The 21003-nt window shown below is 46.6% G+C and overlaps 3 non-coding genes and 1 pseudogene across 3 annotated transcripts; all 4 read left to right on the top strand.

Moving 5' to 3' along the window:
* Positions 1-350: 350 nt before the first annotated feature.
* On the top strand, positions 351-545 carry LOC131702286 (small nucleolar RNA U3; annotated as a pseudogene).
* A 5258-nt stretch (positions 546-5803) lies between these two features.
* Positions 5804-5877, top strand: trnai-aau (transfer RNA isoleucine (anticodon AAU)). Its single transcript has one exon. It is a non-coding gene; the product is annotated as a tRNA-Ile (tRNA).
* A 9825-nt stretch (positions 5878-15702) lies between these two features.
* Positions 15703-15917, top strand: LOC117434612 (small nucleolar RNA U3). Its single transcript, XR_004549082.3, has one exon. It is a non-coding gene; the product is annotated as a small nucleolar RNA U3 (small nucleolar RNA).
* An 801-nt stretch (positions 15918-16718) lies between these two features.
* On the top strand, positions 16719-16931 carry LOC131702267 (small nucleolar RNA U3). Its single transcript, XR_009309421.1, has one exon. It is a non-coding gene; the product is annotated as a small nucleolar RNA U3 (small nucleolar RNA).
* Positions 16932-21003: the final 4072 nt, after the last annotated feature.

Here is a 21003-nt window from a genome sequence, read left to right as displayed (position 1 = left end):
GATTGTGTTATGTTTGGGGAGGGGGTGTTCAAACTCCCTAAGGAACATTACATACCTGTTTGGACTCTTATAAGTTTGGGGAAGATGGCTTTATGGGAAAAAAGAAACAGCACTGAAAAAAGAAAATAACAAATCCACTGTATTAGGGGTCTATTTGTTTCGAATGGAAGGTGAAAGTAGTAATGAGAATGGAAAAGTATATATGGGGAGGGAAAATGTAGGGAAAAATGGAAAGGTTTGATGGATGTGTTGGATGGCTGAGTTTTATTTATGTGTATGCATGGGTAGATGAGTATTGGTATGTGTTATAAAAATGAGTTTTTTTTGTATGGTAAAATTGTAATGAGGGAAAGTGGATAAAAAAAAATTGCTAGCGAAATGCGTTTTTAAAGTGTTTGGACTCGCTATCCACGAGGAAGAGTGAGTGTTTGTTTTTGAGAGTGAAGGAGACAGCGATTGTTGTTTTTGGCCAACTGCTTGCTGTTATTGATGACCGCTCCAGTGTTCTTTAGGGGGCTGGAGGAAGCGGACACGTTCTGAGTGGGTATCTTACCAAAAGGTAAGAAAGACTAACTACAGTTGCAAAGCACTGCTGCTTTTTCGATGATTGATTAAAACTATCAATCTGAGAAAAAACACAGATCACATTAATTGTGATCGGTTTGATACCAATAGGCTTACATGACAGGTATTGTGTATAGACAATGGTAAAAGTACTAGACAGTTACGATGGCGCATTAATGAGCGAGCATAAAAGTTCAATTAGGAGAAAAGATATCCATTCACCACTAGCTAGACATTTTGTAGATGCCAAACATTCCGTTTCAGATCTTAAATACCGTGGCATACAAAAAAAATATTTCAAGCTTGAGGAGGTGGTAATCTCTAACAAAAACTATTACAATGTGAATCAAAATGGATCTTCTATCTCCATACAGTACAACCCGAGGGATTAAATGAAAAGCTAGGATTGTCATGTTTTCTGTGATATAATGCGCAACCATATTTGTCTTTCATAAGAGCTGAAAATAAATTATAGTGCTTTGAGATTGTCTGTTATTTGCAGATTGTTTAGAAATGTACTCAAATATGTTCCAACTGTTCTGTCTACGAAATATTTCTGTAACATTTATGTAATGCTGTGGCAGGAATGGCTGACTGGTCTGACGTCACGGCAGAAGAAGGGACCACAACAACAAAAAGGTATTGTGCAGTGGCGCGGGCGCCGTTTTATTTAAAGCAACCAAAAATAAATAAATAAAATATCCAAACAGAAAACACTCGCTCACAGAGCAAAATAAATAGTTAAACAAAACAAAATCACGAACACAAAAATAATAAACAAAACCCAGGTCAGGCTGAGCATTTGCCTTCACTGTTCCTGGAGTTTACTTTTAGTTTCGTTTTAATCCTCTCGCTCACTCTCCTTCCAACACCCACCCTGATCTAAAGAGCTGCAGGCTTTTTATAACAGGTGACCATCTCCCGATTAGCAACAAATTAAACCACTTAATTCATTCGGGAGATGGCCACCTTCTGCACGAGTTTTAATTAATTACTCCTGGCAGAGGACGAGCACTGATCTCGCCTCTGCCAGGACACGTTTTAAAAAATAAACAAAACACGGCGCTACGCCGTCATAAATATAATACAATAAAACTAAATACAAAAGAAAAACACACTGCACAGGGGCGGAGGGGAAGACCCCGATCTAAAAATAAATAAACAATGTACAGGGCTGCTCGCCCTGTTACATATCCCCCTCCTTGTGCGAAGCACACATGGCCCCAACGGCCACCTCCCCCCTCAGTCTCAATGTCCTCAGAGAGGGGGAAGCAAGTTGCTTCTGGGGGGTGGCCATGGTGGAATCTCCAGCACCCCCCAATTCTTTGTGGCCGGCAGCTCCCTCTTCTGGGGCTCCCTCCACACTCTGTCCTGCCGCGAAATTGCGGCTGGGGGAGCTGGTCTCCTGACCTTCCCCCTCCACTTCATGGCCAGCAGTTCCCCTCCGTGGGGCTCTGACCACCCAAACTCCTGCCGCGAAAGTGCGGCTGGGGGAGCTGGTCTCCTGACCTTCCCCCTCCTCTTCATGGCCAGCAGTTCCCCTCCGTGGGGCTCTGACCACCCAAACTCCTGCCGCGAAAGTGCGGCTGGGGGAGCTGGTCTCCTGACCTCCCCCCCTTTCTTGATGGCCGGCAGCTCCCCTCCGTGGGGCTCCGACCACAGTGTAGGGACCCCAGGTGAAGCAGGATCCCTGGCGACCCCAGGCGACGGCAGCGGACCCTCGGGAGGCGACGGCAGCGGACCCTCGGGAGGCGACGGCAGCGGACCCTCGGGAGGCGACGGCAGCGGACCCTCGGGAGGCGACGGCAGCGGACCCTCGGGAGGCGACGGCAGCGGACCCTCGGGAGGTGACGGCAGCGGACCCTCGGGAGGCGACGCAGGACCGGCAGCAACCCTAGGAGACGCAAGGGAGACACAGGCGACCCAAGGCGATGCTGACGGCGGGAGGGGAGCCCCTGGCCATGAAGGCGGCAGCAGGAGCTCCACTTCTCCCAATGGTGGTGGTGGTGGTGGAGGTAGAGGTAGCTCCTGCTCCTCTCCTCTTGACAGTAAAGGCGGCAGGGGCTCCTCCTCTTCTGGCGGCCAAGGCGGCAGGGGCTTCTCCCCTTCTGGCGGCCAAGGCGGCAGGGGCTCCTCCTCTTCTGGCGGCCAAGGCGGCAGGGGCTTCTCCCCTTCTGGCCGAGGTGGTAGGGGCTCCTCCCCTTCAGGCGGCCAAGGCGGCAGGGCTTCCTCCCCTTCAGGCGGCCAAGGCGGCAGGGCTTCCTCCCCTTCAGGCGGCAGGGCTTCCTCCCCTTCAGGCGGCAGGGCTTCCTCCCCTTCAGGCGGCGAAGGCGGCAGGGCTTCCTCCCCTTCAGGCTGCCAAGGCGGCAGGGCTTCCTCCCCTTCAGGCGGCCAAGGCGGCAGGGCTTCCTCCCCTTCAGGCGGCCAAGGCGGCAGGGCTTCCTCCCCTTCAGGCGGCCAAGGCGGCAGGGCTTCCTCCCCTTCAGGCGGCCAAGGCGGCAGGGCTTCCTCCCCTTCAGGCGGCCAAGGCGGCAGGGCTTCCTCCCCTTCAGGCTGCCAAGGCGGCAGGGCTTCCTCCCCTTCAGGCTGCCAAGGCGGCAGGGCTTCCTCCCCTTCAGGCTGCCAAGGCGGCAGGGCTTCCTCCCCTTCAGGCTGCCACAGGGAAACCAGCAGGCATGTTCCCTCTGCTGGCGGTGGTGGTGGGAGCGACATGTCGTCCTCCCATGGAGACGGAGGTGGCACCAGCAGGTATTCTCCCTCTGCTGGTGGTGGGAGCGACACGTCGTTCTCCCACGGCGGTGGAACCAGCAGGTATGCTCCCTCTGCTGGCGGAGGTGGGAGCGACACACAGTCCTCCCACGGAGACGGAGGTGGAACCAGCAGGAATGCTCCCTCTGCTGGCGGAGGTGGGAGCGACTCACAGTCCTCCCAGGGCGGTGGAACCGGAACCAGCAGGAATGCTCCCTCTGCTGGCGGAGGTGGAAGCGACTCACAGTCCTCCCAGGGCGGTGGAGGTGGAACCAGCAGGAATGCTCCCTCTGCTGGCGGAGGTGGGAGCGACTCACAGTCCTCCCAGGGCGGTGGAACCGGAACCAGCAGGAATGCTCCCTCTGCTGGCGGAGGTGGAAGCGACTCACAGTCCTCCCAGGGCGGTGGAGGTGGAACCAGCAGGAATGCTCCCTCTGCTGGCGGAGGTGGGAGCGACTCACAGTCCTCCCAGGGCGGTGGAGGTGGAACCAGCAGGAATGCTCCCTCTGCTGGCGGAGGTGGGAGCGACTCACAGTCCTCCCATGGAGATGGAGGCGGCACCAGCAGGTATTCCCCCTCTGCTGGCAGGTACCTGGGCTGTGGACCTTCGGCCTTCCCCTTCTTGGGCCGTGGACGCACCGACTCCCCCCTCTCGGGCCGTGGACGCACCGACTCCCCCCTCTCGGGCCGTGGACGCACCGACTCCCCCCTCTCGGGCCGTGGATGCACCGACTCCTCCCTTTTAGGCGCAGGACGTTCGGGCTCCTCCCTTTTAGGCGCAGGACGTTCGGGCTCCTCCCTTTTAGGCGCAGGACGTTCGGGCTCCTCCCTTTTAGGCGCAGGACGTTCGGGCTCCTCCCACTCAGGCGCAGGACGTTCGGGCTCCTCCCACTCAGGCGCAGGACGCACCAACTCCTCCCTCTTGTCTCCCCTCCAGCAGCTGTAATCCCAGTCTTCAGGGAGGGGGCAATTAACTGGGAAATGCCCCCGCTCCCCACAGATGCAGCAACAACTCAGCTGGCTTATGCTATGGAGGAGGGCTTCCCAGCTCATCTCCTCCTGTGCCTGCTGTTGTTGCTGCAGCGGCTGCTGTCTCCTCATCCTTCTTCTTCCTCCCATCTTCCTTCCTCCCATCCTCCTCTTCACTCTCCTTTTCTCCACACACAAAAACGAAAAAAAACGAAAAAACCTGCAGTACCCTCTTCTGCCTGCGTCCTGGAGGCGCTGCGATCCCACGCAGGACACCACATGTGGCAGGAATGGCTGACTGGTCTGACGTCACGGCAGAAGAAGGGACCACAACAACAAAAAGGTATTGTGCAGTGGCGCGGGCGCTGTTTTATTTAAAGCAACCAAAAATAAATAAATAAAATATCCAAACAGAAAACACTCGCTCACAGAGCAAAATAAATAGTTAAACAAAACAAAATCACGAACACAAAAATAATAAACAAAACCCAGGTCAGGCTGAGCATTTGCCTTCACTGTTCCTGGAGTTTACTTTTAGTTTCGTTTTAATCCTCTCGCTCACTCTCCTTCCAACACCCACCCCGATCTAAAGAGCTGCAGGCTTTTTATAACAGGTGACCATCTCCCGATTAGCAACAAATTAGACCACTTAATTCATTCGGGAGATGGCCACCTTCTGCACGAGTTTTAATTAATTACTCCTGGCAGAGGACGAGCACTGATCTCGCCTCTGCCAGGACACGTTTTAAAAAATAAACAAAACACGGCGCTACGCCGTCATAAATATAATACAATAAAACTAAATACAAAAGAAAAACACACTGCACAGGGGCGGAGGGGGAGACCCCGATCTAAAAATAAATAAACAATGTACAGGGCTGCTCGCCCTGTTACAAATGCCTTTGTGGTTTTTTAATGAAGCTCATTTGCTAATAGACTGTTCTGATTTTGTTTCTAACCGTGAAGCGATCACTCTTTTTGCCGTATATTTTCTTTCTGTAAGAGGAGTGTCCTTGTGATTCCATACAGAATGCGACAAAACAAGTCGCCCTCCTTAATATAACCAGAAAAAGAATAAGTACACACACACGCCAGGTGATTTACTGCAGCGTCAGACATTGGAGGTTCAGCAGTGTGCTGCAGTGTTGTGGAAAGTCGGTCCAAGTCAGGATGGCCGACTAAGGCGCTGCGTTCAGGTCGCAGTCTCCATGGAGGCGTGGGTTCAAATCCCACTGCTGACAAATCTTCTTGTTAATTTATTTCTAAAACGTCCACCGAATGTTTGGTAATTTTACTTGTTTTTCTTGTTAGTAATCAAATCACAGGTTTTTAAATGAGAGAAAGTCACCGCAAGCCCGCACCTCGCCACTTTCTTCACACTGTTAAACTGCCTCAAAGATGAGGCCTCTAATTATGCCTTTCCAATACTTTGAATGTGTTATTGTTCAGTTTAACATATCTTGGTAATCATAATGTCGGCAGGACTTGTTTTTCTCGGGTTTTAATAACAAGGTTCGTGTGTGGCCGGTTAGCTCAGTTGGTTAGAGCGTGGTGCTAATAACGCCAAGGTCGCAGGTTCGATCCCCGTACGGGCCATTACTTTTCTCCATTATGCCACTAGGGCTGACAAGGGAAGCACACATTTGGTAGTACTAAAGAAAGTGGGAACAATATTATCGTGGTTTAATAAATATCCAAGCAATCGTTGGTGTTCAAACAAAGCAGAGTGTTACATTGGGAAAGGGCCGTACTAATCAGTAAGTATTCGTAATTCATGTGGGAAGATTTAAGATTGTGAAGAAGTTTTAATATGCTTCGTATTTGCGCATTGGTAACCTTACATAATTAGGTTTTGATTAATGCCACTTCCTTACAGACAGTAATCAGGGTGACGATACAAGACCAGAGCCAATAAACCTGTTATTTTCCTGTCCTTTCATTACCATATGCTAGTGTGCTTGTTCAGAATATGCGTGAATCCTGAAAACGTCTTGCTAATATGTGAGCAAAGCCAGCATTCACTTTATTGATCACCATGTGGATTAACCGCTACTGGAACACAGATGATTGTGTTAAAGATGTGAATAGACTCTCAATGTACAAGTTTGAGCTAAACGTTTGTTGAGACAATTCAAGCGCTGTAGCAGTGTTTACCTATTTCCTGGATGTTTGCCTTTTGATCTTACTCTGGAAAAAGTAATACTAATAATAAAAAGTAGGCAAAAGAATTTGAGAACCGCATTTGGGTGAAAAATGAACAGTTTCAAAACACATTTGTAAAGGCATTGGATTCTATTATGGTGTTTCCGAGCTGTTGAACGTTTCTCATTATATACAGGTTTACTGGCTTGACAAAGGCGATTGACAAAAAGAATGCCTCGTCCCTGCGTGGGCTTGAAACAGCAACGTTTTGGTTAAGCCGAACGCGCTCACCGATTACGTTGTTTTATTAGATAACACCCTCGGAGCCCAACAGAACACTGTATGCATATAACTAAAATATTTACGGTTCAAATGGCAATCGTATTCATCAGATTTTAAGCACACATTTGATGGACTTCACACTGCAAAGGAGGAAGGCAGGCAATGCAAATGAGGCAACTGGCTCGTACTTTTAAATCATACGAGAAACTTGAACCCAATTAAGCTTTTAACCGCCTGCAGTCTGGAATGAGTTTGAAATGTTATTGTAACACCTCACTGGGATTCAGCAATTGCATTATATGAAAGTGCTCCTGTTTATTTGTCACCGGCACAGCTACCGGTGCCACTCAGAGTTGGTTGGAGACGGTCGGCCAGTTGCACATAAAACAGTACTTCCAGGGATCATTTCTATAGTGATTTGCTAGCGAAATGCGTTTCTAGAGTTTTTCTGTGAGGTTAGCATTATTTAAGCACTTCTTCAGCTTCCAAAAGGATCTTCTGCCGGGAATTGGAAAGATCTACAGCAGGAGTTGAGACGATGGCGGAGATTCAACGTGCTCCGTTTGACCTGGAAAGAAAAGGAAGACGTGACCTTAACCAGATTGGTCTTCAGGTCGACAGATTCTTCAGAGGCTGCTAGAAGTCAAACCGATGGAGCTGAATTGTTTAAATCAGAAGACCAGGAATAACTGCAAGCTTTGATGTCAGCTTCGTGAGTACAGGGGCAATGGGGAAGTGCTTGGAAGTGTTTAACAAGAAAAAAGATGCACCTTTAAATCAGTTTTTAGTTGAGCCTCTGTCCGACAGAGAAATCAAAGTTTTCACGATTCAGTTTTATGACGAGACTGTAAATGATAATGATATTGAGACCTGGTTGAGCAGACACTGTCAGGTTAAATCTGCCAGTCGCAAAGTGAGAGATGCAGATGGGGTGTGGAATGGGGCTAGACAATGGCTCATTCAACTCCATGAGGACCCGAGCGGGATTAATGGCGTGCGGCATTTGCTAAATAATATTACACTGGGAAGTGCTCTTGGGTTTGTGATCTACTACGGCATGCCGAAGCTGTGCCGTAACTGTGGGGAACTGGGACACATAGCGGTGGCTTGCAAGACTGTAAAGTGTAAGAACTGTGGTGGGCTGCACATTAGTTCCATGTGCACAGAGAAGAAATGCAACCTGTGTGGGAAAGAGGGGCACGTCTTTAAAGCATGCCTGGACCTGTACTCCAACATGATTAAAGGGCTAAGAGTGCTAGAACAAACGATGTAGGAGAAGGAGGCTGATTCGGAGAGTTAGAGGAACAGCATGGCACAGATTGGGAACACAGAGGAGAGTTTGGAGGAGTATTTTTCAGAGTCAGACTCGAGTGCTGAGGAGCCTGAGTATGAGAGCGCCATTGCTGACCGGGAAGTACGGAGAACGACAAAGCGCAAGCCTGACCAACAGGATGCGGGGAGTGACACAACTAAAAAGAAAGTCGGCAAGGTATTGGTTTCGTATGAAGCAAAATCTGAAATAAATTCAGGTAACATCTGAGGTGGAGGTAATGGAGGAGGCTGGGCTTTATGTGGACAGCCCTGCCTATTCTAGCGGGAGAGAGGACGTGGTCAGATTGGGCTTTGATGGGGCAGCCTTTTTGGAAGAAGGGGACGTTACGTCTTTTTCTTCAGTATCGGCCATGCTGAAGCCTGGAAAGGGCGAAGCAACTGCAGAAGGGCAGGTACGGGACGTTGAAACTGTGGAGGACGTAAGTGCTGAACAAAACAGCGCTGCTGTGGACAATGATAAACTTGGGGGGAAGGGTGCTGGGATGGACAAGGAGCAAGAATGGGAGGAGGGGAAGAAAAAAAGGAAAAAAAGGGAAAAAAGAGAAAGATGGGTCTGATGTAGGAAAATAATGGGGACGAAGGGTGTATATTTGTGTTGCTCTTTTTTTTGATTATTAGTCATGTTATTTAATATTGTGTCAATAAATGTTAGAGGGATTTGGAGTTCGAGTAAACTTAGAAGCGTGCTGGGTTATTTAAAAACTATTGATGCAGATATGTTTTGCTTGCAAGAGTGTGTTATTCCATACTCTAAGAGTTACTTTAATTTAAAGCAGGAATGGAATGTGGGGGAATCAATATGGTCGGGGTCAAATACAGAAAGAGCTGCAGGGCTGGGCGTTGTGTTTAAAAATGCAAATGTCATAAGTGAAATACATGAAGTAGTCCCTGGGCGTTTATTGATTATTGATGTTAAATATGGAGAGACAGAATTGTGAGTAATAAATGTATATGGGCCTGTGACAGGAATGGCTGAGGGTCTGACGTCACGGCAGAAGAAGGCACAACAAAACAAAAGGTATGGTGCAGTGGCACGGGCGCCGTTTTATTTAAAGCAAACAAAAAATAAAATAAATATTTAAACAAAAAAACACTGTGCTCACCGAGCAAAATAAAAGGGTAAACAAAAACAAATCACGAACACAAAATAAATCAAACACAGGTCAGGCTGGGCAGATTGCCTTCACTGTTCCTATGTTATTTTCTTTTAGTTTTGCTTTTAATCTCCGTCTCGCTCTCTCCGCACCTACAACACCCACCACGAGTTGGAGATCTGCAGGCTTTTTATAACAGGTGACCATTAGCAACAAATTAAATCACCTAATTAATTCGGGAGATGGCCACCTTCTGCACAAGTTTTAATTGTTACTCCTGGCAGAGGACGAGCACCGATGTCGCCTCTGCCAGGACACATTTAAAAATAAACGAAACAATAACACTGCGCTACGCCGTCATAAATACAATACAATAAAAATAATACAAAATAAATACACTGCACAGGGGCGGAGGGGGAGACCCCGATCTAAAAATAAATAAACAATGTACAGGGCTGCTCACCCTGTTACATATCCCCCCCCTTGTGCAACGCACACATGGCCCCAACGGCCACCTCCCCCCTCAGTCTCAATGTCCCGGAAGAGGGGGAAGCAAGTTGTTTCCGGGGGGTGGCCATGGTGGAATCTCCAGCACCCCCCAATTCTTCGTGGCCGGCAGCTCCCTCTTCCGGGGCTCCCTCCACACTCTCTCCTGCCGCGAAAGTGCGGCTGGGGGAGCTGGTCTCCTGACCTTCCCCCTCCTCTTCATGGCCAGCAGTTCCCCTCCGTGGGGCTCTGACCACCCAAACTCCTGCCGCGAAAGTGCGGCTGGGGGAGCTTGTCTCCTGACCTCCCCCCCCTTTCTTGATGGCCGGCAGCTCCCCTCCGTGGGGCTCCGACCACAGTGTAGTGACCCCAGGTGAAGCAGGATCCCTGGCGACCCCAGGCGACGGCAGCGGCAGCGGACCCTCGGGAGGCGACGGCAGCGGCAGCGGACCCTCGGGAGGCGACGGCAGCGGCAGCGGACCCTCGGGAGGCGACACAGGACCGGCAGCAACCCTAGGAGACGCAAGGGAGACACAGGCAACCCCAGGCGATGCCGACGGCGGCTCCTGCTGTCGCCTTCATGGGCAGGGGCTCCTCCTCTTCAGGCGGCCAAGGCGGCAGGGGCTCCTCCTCTTCTGGCGGCCAAGGCGGCAGGGGCTCCTCCTCTTCTGGCGGCCAAGGCGGCAGGGGCTCCTCCTCTTCTGGCGGCCAAGGCGGCAGGGGCTCCTCCTCTTCTGGCGGCCAAGGCGGCAGGGGCTTCTCCCCTTCAGGCGGCAGGGCTTCCTCCCCTTCAGGCTGCCAAGGCGGCAGGGCTTCCTCCCCTTCAGGCTGCCAAGGCGGCAGGGCTTCCTCCCCTTCAGGCTGCCAAGGCGGCAGGGCTTCCTCCCCTTCAGGCGGCCAAGGCGGCAGGGCTTCCTCCCCTTCAGGCGGCCAAGGCGGCAGGGCTTCCTCCCCTTCAGGCTGCCAAGGCGGCAGGGGCTTCCTCCCCTTCTGGCGGCCAAGGCGGCAGGGGCTCCTCCCCTTCTGGTGGCCAAGGCGACAGGGGCTCCTCCCATTCAGGCTGCGAAGGCGGCAGGGCTTCCTCCCCTTCAGGCTGCGAAGGCGGAAGGGCTTCCTCCCCACTAGGCTGCGAAGGCGGCTCCTCCCCTTCTGGCAGCGAAGGCGGCAGGGGCGCCTCCCCTTCTGGCTGCAACAGGGAAACCAGCAGGCATGTTCCCTCTGCTGGCGGTGGTGGAAGCGGAACCAGCAGGCATGCTCTCTCTGCTGGTGGGAGCGACATGTCGTCCTCCCACGGAGAAGGAGGTGGCACCAGCAGGTATTCTCCCTCTGCTGGCGGTGGGAGCGACACGTCGTTCTCCCACGGCGGTGGAGGTGGAACCAGCAGGTATGCTCCCTCTGCTGGCGGAGGTAGGAGCGACTCACAGTCCTCCCAGGGCAGTGGAGATGGCACCAGCAGGTATGCTCCCTCTGCTGGCAGAGGTGGGAGCAACACCCAGTCCTCCCAGGGCGGTGGAGGTGGAACCAGCAGGAATGCTCCCTCTTCTGACTGCGTCCTGGAGGTGCTGCGATCCCACGCAGGACACCACGTGTGACAGGAATGGCTGAGGGTCTGACGTCACGGCAAAAGGCGGCACAACAAAACAAAAGGTATGGTGCAGTGGCACGGGCGCCGTTTTATTTAAAGCAAACAAAAAATAAAATAAATATTTAAACAAAAAATCACTGTGCTCACCGAGCAAAGTAAAAGGGTAAACAAAAACAAATCACGAACACAAAATAAATCAAACACAGGTCAGGCTGGGCAGATTGCCTTCACTGTTCCTATGTTATTTTCTTTTAGTTTTGCTTTTAATCTCCGTCTCGCTCTCTCCGCACCTACAACACCCACCACGAGTTGGAGATCTGCAGGCTTTTTATAACAGGTGACCATCTCCCGATTAGCAACAAATTAAATCACCTAATTAATTCGGGAGATGGCCACCTTCTGCACGAGTTTTAATTGTTACTCCTGGCAGAGGACGAGCACCGATGTCGCCTCTGCCAGGACACTTTTAAAAATAAACGAAACAATAACACAGCGCTACGCCGTCATAAATACAATACAATAAAAATAATACAAAATAAATACACTGCACAGGGGCGGAGGGGGAGACCCCGATCTAAAAATAAATAAACAATGTACAGGGTTGCTCGCCCTGTTACAGGGCCCCAGTCAGCTACGGAGAGAGTTCATTTATTTGAAAAATTAAGATTTTTGGTAACGAGCAGGGTATTGCTTATAGCGGGGGATTAAGCACCAATAATTGTGTGTATTATAAAAAGAGTGGTGTTTGAATATATGCAACACCAATAGTTACATCATAATATAGCAGTTATAGTTATAATGATTATAATTGATTACATGAACTTGGCTTTCAAAAATATATTCCTTCATGTCATCTCACTCAAATTAGTTTCCTTCTTTCCTTACTGGTGTATGTTTAGCCGGTATTATAGGGAACCTTTATTCTATATCTCTTCTAGTATAGAGTTTTCTCCTTATGAAAAACCCAACTATTTTATTGAGCTATGAAGTTGTAATGCCTTTCTCTCCTATGGGCCCCAATTGCCTGAACTCAATTGACACTCAGATGACCCTGTATGTTTCAGCTATATTCATACTGGCTAAAACCAGCTTGCTGGAGACACCTCTTTTCTTGCCAAGTTTCATAGTGATTAATGTTCCCTAGAACTTTCCTTACACCTGTATCTTACGTGCTTGTTCCGCCCGGCAACTAACTATCTTAGGTGCTAAGACCATCCGTTCTAACTCCCTATTTTTGCAGTCCGGCCCGATACTATAAGCCTTCTGATAAAAAAATTCCGGCCTCTTCCCACCAAAGAGGCCTTCCATCGGCTAATACAAATCTTCTCCAAGGGCAGGCTGATAGAGAGTTCAAGAAGACAGATCACATAGAGTTTACTCTCCTAAAACCTGCTTTTATTCTTCATTATTTATTCAATCCTTTTATTTTGTATGTTTACCACAACTTCTTTTTATGCTGCGTCTTTTAACTTCAGAGTCAAACTAGTACATTACTTCTTATAGCGTATGGCTGCTAACCTTATTACTTTCTGCTAGCAGCAGTATATCCGCAATATTACAATAGGATTTTATTCAATTTTTCTGCTCTCTATTTGTGGTGTATCTTCTGACAATGCTTATTTTTCTTGAATTAGAGGCTGCTTTTTACTCTAGGTTGTTCTTACTCACCCACTTATTTTAAAACTGAATTACAAGCAGAAACCTACTCAAAGCGAGGTCTTTTACTCCTTTTCTGTTTCTCTTTCCCTTAAGAATACTCCTAACTCCTTTTCCCTTTATATTCGGAAGTTATAATTCTTGAATGTAAGCACACAATAATTCTTTTCATTGAATTAGGACTCAGTTTTTAACTATGCTCATCTTCATAGAAAACAGCTTCAGGTATGCTATCATATTAAGCAAAGTGAATCATATGATCTTATACATAAAAATTGTTCATAGTATTTCATACTAACAATAATTATCACTACCTATGATTATATGTTACCACAACAATCTATACCATTTAAAACAAACATTTTAACATACATCTATTAGTACAGCATTATTCTGTATTCAAGCTGAAAAGTGTTAACAGAGATTTTAGCACTAAATTCTGGGAATCGTGCCAATTTTGATAAGAGATTGCTCAAGGCCGGCCAGTGTATCAAGTTGTACCAGATTCTGTTGTACGGTCTTACAGAGAGAGAGCACTTTACAGTATTCGTTACAGACTAAAGATTATTCAAACATTACAAATGGTTACAACACATATCATCTCATTAATACATTTCATTTTTAAGTCATCCAGTCCATGTCCAATGTTTCAGCTCGTTCCCAGCAGGACTCCACTTCTGTCTTGGGTTCAGCTCGGGTCGGCTCTGCAAACACCACAATACCTATTTTGCTCTACATTATTAGTGGGCAGACTTAATACAACTGAATCTGAATCAATCAAGGAGCCGTGAACTCTAGCCACTGAAATTCTCCATGCAAAGGAATCCACTTTCTTACTACACATAATAACTGGTTCAGGGTCACCCGTGACAAAGTGCTTAATGAATGTTTTAAAGTTAAAGGTTTGGGGAGATCTATGAGGGAAGGTTTGATAACCATTTTGTTTAAAAATAAAGGGGATATCAATGATCTGAAGAACTGGAGGCCAATTACATTGCTTAATTGTGATTATAAAATTGTATCCAAAATATTAATGATTAGACTACAAGAAGTAACCGGAAGATTAATCTGTCCGGATCAGGTTTGTGGTGTGCCAAGGAGAACTGTGGTGGATAATTTGGTTCTAATAAGAGATGCATGTCTATATGCAAAAGAGAGAGGACACACTTTGTGTCTAATTAATATTGATCAGGAGAAAGCTTATGATAGGGTAGATCATGAATATCTCTATAAAGTCTTTGTGCATATGGGGTTTGATCCAATTTTCATTGATTGGACTAAAATGCTGTTTCGGGACGTAAATGCCAGGGTGGTGGTAAATGGGTTATTGTCACCGTCGTTTAAAATTAATTCAGGTATAAGGCAAGGGTGCCCTCTATCACCCTTGTTATACATTTTTTCTTTAGAACCCGTGCTAGCAAAAATAAGGAAAACAAAGCAGATAACGTAGGTGATTATTCCAGGGTCAGGACAACAAGAAGTGAAGTTATTGGCTTACATGGATGATATATTGTTTGTTTATCTGCAGAGATGACTTTCAGGTTCACAAAGCCTTGGATAAAATGAAATTATTTGAAACAGCTTCTGGTTAAAAAATCAACGTAGTAAAGTCATGCTCTGTGTATGGGAGAATGGAAAGAAAAGGAGAGGATCAAGAAGGAGTTAATAGTGGAAGAGGAGAGTATAACAATTTTGGGTGTTGTATTTGATAAACATATTAATGGGAGTAGGAACTGGGTGGAAGTCTTAGGGAGGGTAAAGAGAAATGGATTATTGGAAGTTAAGAAGGCTATCGCTAGAGGGAAAACTATTAATTATAAAAATGGTACTGATGCCAATGCTGCTGTATGTAGCAAGGGTGTTCCCACCTGATGTTGCATCAGGTAGAACAATAAATAGACAATTGTTTCGGTTTTTTTGGGGAAGGGAATTTGAGAAAGTCAAGAGAGAAACAGTAATCTTACAAGGGAGTCAGGGTGGTAAGGGCTTTCCAAAAGTCATTTATTTTCTAAGGGTCCATTGTGTGTCATATGTTGAAGTCAATTATTTAAATGAATAAAAAAAGTTTTTGCTAGGTTTTATTTTGGACAGTTTGAGGAGAATGGGTATAGTGAAATTAACGAATACTGTGTCACAGTCAGGATATGCCTTGTGTACAGGAAGGCCATGAATTTTATTATACAAAATAATGTGTGTAAAGCGATGGAAGCCGAGTGGTCAGCAAAGAAATTGATTAAAAAGAAGGAGGCAAGTGGAAAATTAAGTAGAATAGGCTTACTGAGTGACAAAGACTCAGAAATGGTATGGAACAATGTAAATTATTTTAGATTAAGTAATAAACAAAAGGACATAGCATGGTTAACAGGACATGCAAGGCTGCCTTGTAAAGAGCTGCTCTATAGAAGACAGGTGTCGAGGTCGAATGCATGTGTTAGAGGAGAGAGTGGGGCAGAAGAAACAATACAACATGTGTTTTATGAATGTGAGTATGCGAGGAAATGTTGGGAAAGGGTAAATAATTGGACATGGAAATTTATTAAAAACCAAGATTTATGTGTCAATTTAAAATTGTATGGGCCGAGAAAAGGGATTAAATCAAATGACAGGGAAAAAGGATGGCTGATAATTAAGAGTGTAAAAGAGGCACTTTGGAGTATTAGAAATCTGAGTGTTTAAAAATAAAACAAAACGTAAATGATTTCTGTAAAATTGTGATTTCTAGGATTAGAGATTATGTGTGGATAGACAAAGGCTTTGGGCAAAAATGGAAAATGAGAACACTGCGTGAGTTGTTTTTGTAATGTTTCTTTCTTTTTGTTTTTGATGTTATGAATGTATTTTGATTTGTTTTGAATTTTTATAATAAACATTTATATAAAAAGCTAGTGAAATGCGTTTTTAAAGTGTTTGGACTCGCTATCCACGAGGAAGAGTGAGAGTGTTTGTTTTTGAGAGTGAAGGAGACAGCGATTGTTGTTTTTGGCCAACTGCTCGCTGTTATTGATGACCGCTCCAGTGTTCCTTAGGGGGCTGGAGGAAGCGGACACGTTCTGAGTGGGTATCTTACCAAAAGGTAAGAAAGACAAACTACAGTTGCAAAGCACTGCTGCTTTTTTGATGACTGATTACGGATCACATTAATTGTGATCGGTTTGACACCAATAGGCTTACATGGCAGGTATTGTGTATCGACAATGTCATATACACAGAAATGAACACAGACAGTGTTTATGAAGGGAAAACTCATTTAAATGTTCGAGAGATCTAGGTGTACTGGACAAATCTACTGGATTTTTTTTTCCATGTCGTAATTGTGCCGCCTGTGATAATGCGTCTGAAACTAAGAATTTTACAAGCCGTAGAACGAAGAAAAAAAAAAAATACCGTATCTCACAAGTGATGACCTGTGCTTCAACTCATGTCATTTATTTGATTTCTTGTCCTTGCTATTTACAGCATGTTGGTAAAAGTACTAGACAGTTACGATTGCGCATTAATGAGCGAGCATAAAAGTTCAATTAGGAGAAAAGATATCCATTCAACACTAGCTAGACATTTTGTAGATGCCAAACATAGTTTCAGATGTGAAATACCATGGCATACAAAAAATATTTCAAGCTCCAGGAGGTGATAATCTCGATCAAAAACTATTACAATGTGAATCCAAATGGATCTTCTATCTCCATACGGAAGAACCCGAGAGATTAAATGAAGAGCTAGGATTGTCATGTTTTCTGTGATATAATGCAAAAGCATACTTGTTTTTCATAAGAGCTGAAAATACATGATAGCGCTTTGAGATAATGTCTGTTACTGGCGGATTGTTTAGAAATGTACTCAATTATGTTCCACTTGCCCATAAAACAATACTTTCAGGGATCATTTCTATAGTGATTTGCTAGCGAAATGCATTTCTAAAGTGTTTGGACTCGCTATCCACGAGGAAGAGTGAGAGTGTTCGTTTGAGCGTGAAGGAGACAGCGAGTGTTGTTTTTGGCCAACTGCTCGCTGTTATTGATGACCGCTCCAGTGTTCTTTAGGGGGCTGGAGGAAGCGGACACGTTCTGAGTGGGTATCTTACCAAAAGGTAAGAAAGACGAACTACAGTTGCAAAGCACTGCTGCTTTTTCAATGATTGATTAAAACTATCAATCTGACTGAAAACACGGATCGCATTAATTGTGATCGCTTTGATACCAATAGGCTTACATAACAGGTATTGTGTATAGACAATGTCATATACACAGAAATGAACACTGACAGTGTTTATTAAGGGCTGACTCATTTACATGTTCGAGAGATCTAGGTGTACTGGACAAATCTACTGGATCTTTTTCCATGTCATAATTGTGCCGCCTGTGATTGCGTTTTACAAGCCATACAACGAAAAAAAAAAAAAAGAGTACAGTGTCTTACAAGTGATGACCTGTGCTTCAACGCATGTCATTTATTTGGTTTGTTGTCCTTGCCATTTGCAATATGTTGGTAAAACTACTAGACAGTAACGATTGCGCATTGATGAGCAAGCATAAAAGTTCAATTAGGAGAAAAGATATCCATTCAACACTAGCTAGACATTTTGTAGATGCCAAACATTCCGTTTCAGATCTGAAACAACATTTCGGTTAACTGCCGAACGTGCTAACCGATTATGGTGTTTAATTAGATAACACCCTGGGAGCTCAACAGAACAGTGTGTATGCATATAGCTAAAATGGAAACCAAATATTTACGATTCAAATGGGAATCGTATTCAGATTTTAAGCACACATTTGATAGACGTCACAGTGCAAAGGAGGAAGGCAGGCAATGCAAGTGAGGCAACTGGCTCGTACTTTCTAAATCATACGAGAAACCTGAACCCAATTAAGCTTTTAACGGCCTGCAGTCTGGAATGAGTTTGAAATGTTATTGCAACACCTCACTGGTCTACAGCAAATGCATTATATGAAAGTGCTCCTGTTTATTTGTCACCGGCACAGCTACCGGTGCCACTCAGGAGTTGGAGGGAGACGGTCGGCCACTTGCCCATAAAACAATACTTTCAGGGATCATTTCTGTAGTGGTTCTTGAAGTGTGTGTTCGAGGGAAACATTTGGCTTCCGAGTGGGTTTTGGAGAGACTAACATCGGGAGCTGGAAGGAGGGCGGCGACAGCAAGTGTGCGCAGATTTAACGTGCTTAGTTTCAACTGGAGCGACAAGAAAGAAGTGTCTTTGTCAAGATTGGATTTCAGTAGACAGATCCTGCAGCGGCTGTTGGAAGTGAAACCGGAGAATTTGAACTGTCTGATCAAGCGTCCAGGAATTGCTGTGAGCTTCGACGTAAGCTCTGTGAGTAATGGAGCAATGGAAAAATGTTTGGAAGTGTATAATATGAAGAAAAAAGACGCACCACCAAGTCAGTTTTCAGTTGAACCTTTGGTCGGACAGAGAAATAAAAGTCGTTACAAATCAGTTTTATAGTGAGGTTGTAAAACGACTATGATATTGAAACCTGGCTACGTAGACATTGTAAAGTTAAGTCTAGCAGAAAAGTAAAGGACGCTGACGGTGTGTGGAACGGAGCTAGACAATGGCTCATTCAACTCCACGAACACCCGAATGGGATTAATGGTGCGAGACATTTGCCAAGTAACTTTTCTCTGGGGACTACTCAGGGTTTTGTTATGTACTGTGGAATGCCAAAGCTGTGCAGCAAATGTGGGGGGTGGGGACACTTAGCAGTTGTGTGCAAGGTTGTGAAATGCAAGAACTGCGGTGGGGCTCATATCAGCTCTTTGTGCACTGAAGAAAAGAAATGCAACTTGTGCGACAAAGGTGGTAATGTTTTTAAAATGTGCCCGGACTTGTTCACTAATGTTGTGAAAATGCAGCGAGCGCCGAGGCCAACGGTGGCGGAGGAGGAGGCAGGAGCAGAGGGTCAGTAAGCGACGGGACTTGCGGTGGTGGAGAAAGAGGCAGAAGCGGAGAGCCAGGGTAACAAAGAGGCGCAGTTTGGTAACGAAGAGGAGAGCTTGGAGGAAGGTTCTTCGTCGTCGAGCTCTAGTGAGTTTGAGGAGGAGGGGGTTGCAGATTAAAGGAAGCGACCCGTGAAACGTAAGCCTGAAGAAGACGAGGGGTTTGATATAAAAAAAAAAAAAGTCGGGGGGGGGGGGGGGGGGGGGGGTATCTGCTTCTCAGACAGCAGAATTAAGCTCAGGCTGTACACCTGAGTCAGAGACAATGGAGGAGAGTGGAGATTACGTTGATAGCCCTGCTTCTTCCAGTAGGGGGCACGACGTAGTCAGATATGACTTCGAAGGGGTAGCCTTTTTGCAGGAAAATGACGTTGCGTCTTTTGTTGCTGCTTCGGCTGTTCTAACGCCGGCAGAGGACAAAACACCGGCAGAAGAGGAGCAACAATCAGATGACGGAAACACTGGGGAGAGCATTGCTGGTGTGGACACTGATAAGGTGGAGGCGGAGGGTGTCACAGAAGGTAAATGGGAGGAGGGGAGGCTAAAGAAAAAAGGAAATAGAAAGGATAAGTCTGAAGTATAAAAATGAGGGGAAAGAAGGGTTTATAGTTTTTTTTCCCTTTTTGTTGACATTAGTCACGTTGCTCAATATTGTTTCAGTAAATGTTAGAGGGTTTCAGGGTTCGAACAAACGCAAAAGTGTATTTGGTTGTTTAAAATCAATTGAGACAGATTTGTTTGCAAGTGTGGGATCCCGTACTCTGATTGTTATTATAAGCTTAAAACAGGAATGGAACGTGGGAGAATCTGTGTGGTCTGGGTCAAATACAGAGAGAGCTGCAGGGCTTGGTTTTTTATTTAAAAACCCAAATATTATGGTAGTGGAAATACAAAGTATTCCCGGGACGTTTATTAGTTGTAGATATTAAATAGAGACACAGAATTGTGGCTAATAAATGTATACGGGTCTCAGTCGAGGGTTGAGAGTTAAATTGTTTGAACAGTGTGGCAAAGTGCCCCCCCTGTGTATGTTATATGTTACGTGTTGTGTGTAAATGTTGGTGTATAGGCATTGGTACACCGGATATAAGCGGTCTGTGTTTCACGTGTGTGTAAATTGTATATTTGTATTTAGGCACGGGGATGGCACATCACATCACGTGCAAGTAAAAAGTAATATGTGAGCACGGGGAATTGCACTTTAATTAATTCACGTGCAGTTGTACCGAGATTCCAATTGAATGATTGACTAGGAATCGAATCTCGGTACAACTGCATAAAGGCTGCATGTTTTCACTCACTGGGGGTTGGTGTTCGGTGAGTGGAGAACGGGTTAGGAGACGGAGGGTATTGTAAAAGTAAAATAAGTAGTAAAAGAAGCTCACCGTGCTTGTCTGTGTAGTCCGTTTTGTTTGTCTGTTTATTTTGGCTCAAGTGCCGTGTCCTGTGTTTTGTTGCAAACCTTTTTATTTTCTGTATTAAATGCTGAGCGCAATCACGCGCTCAGTTTAACCAAAACCCAAATCTCTGTCTGTGTATTTCCTGCATCTGGTCTGACGCCACCCACTCAGCCATTCCTGTCACACGTGGTTTCAGAACCGGGACGACAGCGCCTCCAGGGCTCAGGCCAGAGCGGGAACCGCAGTTTTTTTTTGGAAAAAAAAACAAAAACAAAAAAAAAACAAAAGGAGAAGAAATGGGGAGAAGAGGCTGGAGAAGAGCACAGGAGGGCAAAGGGAGAAAGGCGGAAGCAGGGCTGTGGTGTTTCGACTGTGGCCAAACTAGCCACACCACCATACCCTGCTCCGTCCACAGGACCCTACAGGCAATGGCCCAAAGACTGGGATGGGGGGAGTGGTGCCCTGGCTGTGGGGCATATGGGCACACGTTGGCCCTATGCCCCATGCAGGATGAAGAAGAGGAGCCCTTGCTGCCACGTCCTATGCCTGAGCGGGAGGAGCCTGAGTGTCCACGGCCCGAGCGGGAGGAGCCCGAGCGTCCACGGCCCGAGCGGGAGGGGCCCGAGCGTCCACGGCCCGAGCGGGAGGGGCCCGAGCGTCCACGGCCCGAGCGGGAGGGGCCCGAGCGTCCACGGCCCGAGTGGGAGGAGTCGGTGCGTCCTAGGTCCGGAGGGGAGGAGCCAGTGCGTCCTGTGTCCGGAGGGGAGGAGCTGAAGGCCCAAACCCC

This window comes from Acipenser ruthenus, chromosome 29 (genome assembly GCF_902713425.1).
Source record: "Acipenser ruthenus chromosome 29, fAciRut3.2 maternal haplotype, whole genome shotgun sequence".
In the NCBI taxonomy this organism is placed as follows: domain Eukaryota; kingdom Metazoa; phylum Chordata; class Actinopteri; order Acipenseriformes; family Acipenseridae; genus Acipenser; species Acipenser ruthenus.
This window is presented reverse-complemented; position numbering and strand designations above follow the sequence as displayed.